Below are 8,106 nucleotides of genomic sequence, written 5' to 3'. Positions count from 1 at the left end.
TGGCCTAATGGATGGGTTGAGGGAAGGGAAAGGGAAAGGGGGTCGAGACGGGCTCCAGGGCCTTCAGGGCACGGGCACAACACGCATGGTGTTGGTGAAGCCGGAGCCGGGGCGCCACCCGGTCAGCACGATGACCATATCTCCTGTCTTGAAGAAGCCTCGTGCCTTGCCGACATTCATGGCCAAGTTCACACGCAGGTCCACATCCTCAGCCCACGCCTGCTGCACAGGGTCCTTGCACAGCACGGGGAAGATGCCGCGAGCCAAGTGCGCCTGGCGCCGTCGGAGGATTGCGGGTCACAGCGATGATGGGGGCCCGTGGACGATACCGGGCCACTTGGTGGGCAGACCTGCCGCACTTGGTGAGCACGAGTATGGCCCCGCTGCAGCACTGAAGGAGGCCTCCACGGCACCCACGCGGCGGCTCCTGGGGGGTCGCTGGTAATAGGGGCCAGGCGGCGCAGCTCCTCCAATAATTGTAAGTGGTAGGTGGCAGCCTCTGCCTCTCGGGCAATCAGGTGCTGCGTGCGCACGGCCTCCAGCGGGTAGTCGCCCTTGGCCGTCTCCCCGGACAGCATGGTGCAGTCTGCCGCGTCCAGGACAGCGTTGGCCGCATCGCTGCCCTCAGCCCGCGCGGGCTGCGGCTTCTCGATCATGCTCTCCAGCATCTGCGTGGCGCCGATGACGGGCTGCCCCGCGCGGTTGCAACGCCCAGTCATCATCTTCTGGGCCAGGAAGACTTTCTCTGCAGGAATCTCGATGCCGAGGTCACCACGGGCCACCATGATGCCATCGCTGGCCTCCAGGATCTCATCGAACCTCCGCACGCCTTCGTGGTTCTCGATCTTGCTGATGATCTTTATGTTCTTGCCCTTCTCCCCCAGGACCTGCCTCACCGTGTGGACGTCCGCAGCCTTGCGAATGAAGGACGCGAACACCATGTCCACATCCTGCTCTACCCCAAACTTCAGGTCCTGGATGTCCTTCTCGGACACAGCAGGCAGGTCCACGGCAGCACTGGGGAGGTTCACACCCTTCTTGCTGCCCAGGGAGCCACCATTTTCCACCTCCGTCACCAGGAAGTCAGGACCTTTCTCCTTCACTAGCAGAGAAATGAGGCCGTCGTCCACGTAGATCTTGCTGCCCACGTCCACCACCTTGCAGATGTTCTTGTAGTCCAGCCACAGCACGTTCTCGTCGCATTTCTCCATGTAGGCATTGTCCAGCGTGATCTTGAGCGGGGCTCCCTTCTTGATCTCCACCTCGGCGGTACCGCGGCCCTTGATGAGCCCGGTTCGGATCTCAGGGCCCTTGGTGTCCAGGGCCACAGCCACTGGCCGGTAGAGAATGGGGCAGAAGCGAAGCTCTCGGTGGCTGTACGCACGTTCTTGATGGTCTCCGCATGGTACTCATGAGTTCCGTGAGAGAAGTTCAGCCGGGCCACATTCATCCCAGACTTAATCATCTCCTTCAGGGTCTCCACCGAGCGGGAGGCCGGGCCAATAGTACAGATGATGCCGGTGTTGCGGGCCGTGATGGGGGCCGAGTCGATGTCCAGGCGGCACATGTGCTCCAGGAATGTGTCAGCCATGGCTGCGTGCAGCTGCTGGGTCTGGATGAAAGCCGTCCCGGCTTCGCTGTGGGACTTCGACATGGCTTGTGAGGTGCTCGTGCACTCGGCTGTGGCTGCAGGCAGGGACGAGCACACAGCTCTGCAACGTCGGGATGCGTCGCCGCTGTCATAGTTTTTATTTTTATTAGTACATGTTTGCAATACATAGTGGTTACATTTATTGTAGGGAGTTGGTACAGGTACATGACACATCTTAGTTCTTTTTCCTTCCCCTTCTACTTCCCTCTCTATGCTTCCTCCTGTCTCTTTGTCCCCTTCCCATTTGCAAAATACCTATCTCCCCATTTCCTGTTATCTATGTTTTATTTTGCTCTGTATACTTAGTATATGGGAGACACTGGTAGAATTATTGACCTATTGAATAAATTTCTGTGTTTTTGATTGATGATATCATCTGATATAATTTTTGTCTCAAAGCTTTCTTTTTTTTTTTTCAACATTAAATGCTTATTTATTCTTCAGGTTTAAGAGGTTTCAAAATACGTATGTACAAGGTAAATAAAATAAACTACACTCAGAATCACTGTAGAGCAGAATACATAAATATACAGAGTCCTTTACAGGATACAGAAATTATAATGTCATTGAAAACAAAGAAGAACATTCAAGAAAGGTAAGCAAACCAGACCACCTTGTAAAGAATACATTAACTAAGATGGATCAGGACAAACTCCTTGAACATCTGGGCAAAACCTCTTTTCTATGCCTCCTAGCTGCCTAGCCTTCCTTTTCTGTGCCGAGTTGTCTATTTCAAAGTTATTGGCTTCTGGTAAATTATCAAGCACTTCCTTCTCATCAGCCATCTGTTTTTGTCTTGCATGCTTCTCTGTCCACTGCCTGGCGTTCTTGAGAAAGACTGGCTTATTATACTTAAATTCTGAGGAAATGTCAGCCATCAGTGGGTCATCAGGGTTAGGTTCTGCCATGAACATCTGAATAGAGGTCAACACAGTTGTGATGTTGAGGGCTGGTCTCCAGGCACCTTTAGGTGGCAATTTAAGAACATCTAGACAAATCCTTCCAGCAGAATCAATGTTTGGATGATAGATTGGAGTCAGAAATCGAATCTGTGGAGGTTCAAATGGGTACCTCTCAGGAATGATAACTTCTAGTTTGAAGATGCCTTTCTCATAAAGTGTGTTGGCTCCACCTAATATTTGAGCTCACAGGTCATCCATCTGGTCCTTCTCTTGCCAGCATGTGATGCCTGGAGGTGGCTCTGTGGCTAACATTTGCAGCTCTCCTTTCAGACGTGAAGCTTTCTGCATGATTGCTACGTGAAGGAGAACCACTCCCCACCAAGCGCTGCTTGAGATGCACTACGAGACCTCACCTCACAAGAAAAGCTCAAAGCTTTCTTTTAAAGACATCTGAAAATGATTCTCAGTATCCTCAGATGGCTCTTCAAATTGGCTTACTTTTGGAGTCCACAGTACTTAGATTGAGCACTTAACTAAAAGTAAGATGGCACTTCTTCAGGGTTTAAAAAAAATAAGTGGATATTGGATTTAGTCAAATGCATTTTCTGTGTCTATTGAGATGATATGTACTTTCCATCCTTGCTTCTGTTTCTGTGGTGCATTGCATGACCTGTGTGTGTTGAACCATTCCTGGGTCCCTAGGATATGTCCTGCTTACTAATGATGGGTGATTTTTTATGTTTTGTTGCTTTCTTTAACAGCATCTTGTTGAGCAATTTTATGTCTGTGTTCACTAAAGCTACTGGCCTGTAGTTTTCTTTTTTTAGTTGGGTCCTTGTTTGGCTTTGGAATCACAGTGATTCTAGCTACCAGGAATAAGTTTGGTTTTGTTTTTTAATTTTATGTATTTGGTACAGGGTCTCACTGTGCAGCTGGGACTCAGTGGCTGGCTTGGTTCCCCTGGGGCTGGGCTAGCAAGGCACACAGTACCAGTGATTGAACCCGGGCCCTTGCGCTTGCCAGGCAGGCACTTACTCTGCTATCACTCCAGCCCATTCCCTTCAACTTTATTAAAGAGTTTTAGAAGTACTGGTATTATATTCTTCCTAAAGTTCTTGTGGAACTCAGCAGTGAATCCATCAGGCCATGGGTTTTCTTAGTTAATAAGAGGTTCTGGGTTTTTTTTTTTTTCCTGTTCATTGTCTATTATGGAATTGTTCAGTTTTTATGTCTTCTTGGTTTAATTTTGGTTCATATATGTGTAGGAACCTATCCATTTTTCAAAGATTCTTCAATTCTCTTTTCATTTATGTATTTGGTACAGGGTCTCACTAAGCAGCTTGACCACCATGCCTGGACTCAGTTGTCAGCTCGGTGCACACCAAGGGTGGGGCTGGTGCGGCCTGTGGTGCTGGGATTGAACCCTCGGCCCTGTACTTGCTGAAGCAGGCACTTAGTCCGCTGCGCTCTCTCACCGATGCGCTCCAGTTCGTTAAAGTATAGTTTTTCATGGTAGTCACTAATGAGCTGAACTTTAATGGTGTCCTTTATGATCTTGCCTTTTCACATCTAATTGCATTGATGTGGGTCTCTTCTTCTCTTTTGGTAAGTTTGACTAAAGGTTTGTCCATTTTGTTTTTTCTTTCAAAGAACCAGCTCTTCAGTTTGTAGATTCTTTGTTTTGTTTTTTCTTTTTTTCTTTTTTTAGTGTCAGCTTGTTAATTTCCATTCTGATCTTTCTGATTTCCTTCTTTGGCCTAGGCTCGTTTTTCGTGTATCTTGAGGTGGATCACCAGATTACTGGAACCCACTGATTTTCCGACAGCAGTCATAGCAAGAGCTTCCCTCTCCGGTGTGCCTAGGCTCTGGTGTGCTGCACTGGGCATGATCGCTTGATTCTAGGAGCTAATTTTTTCCTTTATTTTTTTTGTCACCCACTGAATGTTCAGGAGTGTATTATTTAATGTCCAGATGTTTGTAAATTTTTTGTGGCCTTTTTGTAATTGATTTCTAATTTCAGTGTGCTATGATTTGATAGTATACATAAGATGATTCTGAGTCTTGTGTTTATTTAAGCAAGATTTACAAACTAGCGTGTGATTTATTTTTGAGGAAGTTACGTGTGATGTTGAAAAGAACTGCATTCTGCTGTAGTAGGACATAGCACTGTAGATCTCGCTGAAGACAGCTTATTTGAGAGTGTGGTTAAGCTCTGACATTTCTTCATTAATTTTTTCTTTAGTTGATCTGTTTGTTAAAGTGGAGCTTTGAGGCTGCTGTTCTGATTGTGCTGGTATTTATTTAATCTTTTATGCCCAGCAATGTTCGTTTTATAATGTTGGGCTTACTGATATTCAGGGCCCATATATTTACAGTCATTGTTTTAATTCCTTTTCTCATTGCTGAGACAAAATACCCAACATCCACAATTAAAGGAGGAAAGGCTATTTTCCTCACTGTTTGTAGAGGTTTCAGTTGGCTGGCTCCACAGCAGGGTCATAGAAGACAGGCACCGTAGAGGACAAACAGTTCGTGACAGGCAGAAGGTAGCGAAAGAGCAGAAGACAAGCTTCTTCCTGTCAGTCATTACTGTATCCAGGCTACCACAATTAGGGCAGTGGCTAACTGGCCAGCCCTGACCTTTCTTTCCTCCCCCTCCCCTCCCCTCCCCCCCCCCTCTCCTCCCCTTCCCTCCTCTACACAGTGCTGCCCTACTTTGCACTGGTCCCCGTGTGCTTTCTCTGTCAGCCAGAGACTCTCTGGTTCCTTCACTAGGGACCACTGAGGCCACTGGGGGCCACTGGGGACAGCGCCCTGGTCTCTACAATCCGGTGGATCTTCTGTCCTCTTTATCTTTTATTTTGAGACATGGTTTTGCTAAGCTGTTCAAGCTAAGTGAGTGGCCTTTCTGCCATGGGGACGGGGACACACTTATTTCTAGATAAGGCATATTTAGTAACACTTAATGTCTATTTCTGACATTATTTATGATTTTGCATCTGTGCTCCTAAGTCAAGTCATTCATTTTTTGCCAGTTATGGTATTAATTACATAATTTGTAGATCTTTTTTCTTTATTTAATGGAAGTTAATATGAAGTAGGCGTGTCTCTTTTTGAGCATTTGGACTTATTAGAAATTGATTGTAAGGGCCAGCAAGCTAGCTCAGCAGACTAAGTGCCTGCAGCGCAGGAGCCAGGCTCAGTCCCGCTCGCCGCAGGCGCTCGGGCCCCACCGCCAGGTGCGCTGGGCGTGGCGGCGCACCCTGCAATCCCAGCGCTGGGGAGGCTGAGCGCAGGGAGGATCGCTAGGAGTGCAAGCTGCATAGTGAGACCCTGTATCAAATACATTTAAAACAAAAAGCTTGTAAAAGCACTCAGGGCCAGTGTGTATGTTCATGCACACATGGGCATAGAACTTTTTAAATTTTATTTATTGTCTTATTTACTGTTTTATTTATTTTGGAACTTTCTGCAAAGCTTCACTCCAGGCGCGCTCGGGCAGCTGCCTCCTCGCGGCGGCCGGCACGCTGCTCGCGGCCTCACGCTCCCTCTTGGCGCGCATGTGCGTCCCCACCTTTTCTTGACGAACTTGAGGGCGCGCCTGTCCTCGAGACCTGGAGCAGCGGGTGGCGCCCCGCGGTAGGGGCGAAGCCGCGCGCCTGCGGGGTCACGTCCCCGCGAACTTGGCGTGTGCGCGGCTGTGCCTGGGTCCGCTCGCACGCACAGTCAGCTGTGGCCCCCGCGGAGGGCCGTGGGACACGGAGGGCCCCGGTACTGTCCTTCGATGGGCGCTTTTTTTTTTTTTTTTTTTAATCTGTTTACTTGGTAGAGAATCTCGCTACCCAGCCCGCAGCTCGGACTCTTGGTGACCCTCCTCAGCGCTGAGATTATGGGCGCGCGCCACCGTGCCTGGCTTCGGGGCGGGCACAGCACTGGGCCGGGATTGAACTCAGGACCTTGGGCTTGCCAGGCAGGCGCTTAACTGCCGAGCTATTTCCCCGGCCCTAATTTTTTAAACAATACAATTTCTTTATCATTTTTAAGGCGTGAAGAGTCTGTTTTCCTACAGCGTATTCCTCACCTGCAACTGCAGTGTTCGGGGCACCCTAACCCCTCATCTCCTCTCCCCTCCCTTTTTCAAATATACTGGACTGTCCGGAAATGTCCCTCCGGCTTGAGAGTCACACGCTCTCACTAGGGCCGCAGAATGTTCCCCTTCACCAAATTAGCTATCCACTGAACGGTTCCGGTACTTCAGTTTATGGAGATTACGTGGGCTATGGTATTTTCTTTTTATTTTAATGTCTACTCTGTTTTCTTGTTTAACTTAGCTAGATGATGCTTGTAAGGTGGCGTCATTGGTCCTTTCTGTCCAGGTCTCTTACCTGCCGCCCGCGTCTTCCCCGCGGAGGCGCCCGAGCGGTGCGGGCCTGCGTCGGGCAGGCTCCTGCGCGCGCTGGTCCTTAATGTAGCTCAGCTTTTTTCCCAATATTCCTTTTTAGGATTATGTTCTTAGGCGCTCTCTTATTTTATTGTGTAACTTCCGATACATTCTAGTTTTCAATCAGTTATTTTCACTTTTAATTATGATTTATAAGAGCATTTAAAAATTTCAAAATATATGGCATTTTTCTTTTCACAATTCATCTTTCATTTTATTACCTTGAAGAGCAGGACTTGTAGGACACTGATAGTTCAGATTTTCAGTGTAGTTAATACACATTTTATTTTATTTTTTTTTAAAGACATTCTTTTTGGTTTTTTTTGTTTTAATATTTATTTTTATTTATTACATTTTTTTTTTTATTTATTGTGTGTGTGGCCAGCTCAGCCCACCAGGGGGCGGGGCTGGCTGGCATGTGGTGCTGGGGGATTGAACCGCGGTCCCTGTGCTTTGCCAAGCTTGTTTCAAGTAGGTGCTTTAGACCACTGAGCCATCTCTCCAGCCCCTTAATACACATTTTAAAAATAACTTCTATACTCAGGACTGATGGTAAACACCTATCATAATCCTAGCATTCGGGGCTGGGGAGATGGCTAGGTAGAATAAGTGCTTCCCTGGCAAGCGCAAGGGCCTGAGTTCAATCCCTGGTTCCAGGAAAAAAAAATAATAATAATCCTAGCATTCTGGGAGGCTGAGGCAGGAGGATGGCAAGTTCACATGGCCAACTTCGAACTTGTTTGAAAAAGTTAAGCTAGGGGCTAGGAGCGCCTGCCTGGTGAGCATAAGGACCCAGGTCTGGTATCCAGCCCCACATGCCATGCCTGGGTGCCCCTGAAGCCAGGCAGGGAGGCGCGCCTGAATCCCAGTGCTGAGGAGGCTGAGCTGTGTAGTGAGAGCCTGTACAAAATAAATAAGTATTTTAGATTTGAGATTTTTGCTTTTAGGGACTGGGTATGTAGCTTAATACAAAGGCCTGGGTTCAATTCCTAGTACAAGAAAAATAACTTCCATGAAGTGCCTTAAAAATTTCTACTACCTTTTTCTTTAGTGCAGTGTTTCAGGTATATTTAGTAGTTCAAACTTGTTAAATATATGTGCTGCTGGGGAGA

The 8,106-nt window shown here is 47.8% G+C and overlaps 2 pseudogenes across 1 annotated transcript; both read right to left on the bottom strand.

The window, feature by feature from the left end:
- Positions 1–6: 6 nt before the first annotated feature.
- Positions 7–1,736, bottom strand: LOC101563441 (annotated as a pseudogene). The gene has a single exon (XR_192702.2). The product of XR_192702.2 is annotated as a pyruvate kinase PKM pseudogene (transcript).
- Positions 1,737–2,101: 365 nt separating this feature from the next.
- Positions 2,102–2,971, bottom strand: LOC101563039 (annotated as a pseudogene).
- Positions 2,972–8,106: the final 5,135 nt, after the last annotated feature.

This window comes from Octodon degus, unplaced genomic scaffold (assembly GCF_000260255.1).
Source record: "Octodon degus isolate 3935 unplaced genomic scaffold, OctDeg1.0 scaffold00105, whole genome shotgun sequence".
Classification (NCBI taxonomy): domain Eukaryota; kingdom Metazoa; phylum Chordata; class Mammalia; order Rodentia; family Octodontidae; genus Octodon; species Octodon degus.
Note: the sequence above shows the minus strand (reverse complement) of the source record. Positions and strands in the feature narration are given on the sequence as shown.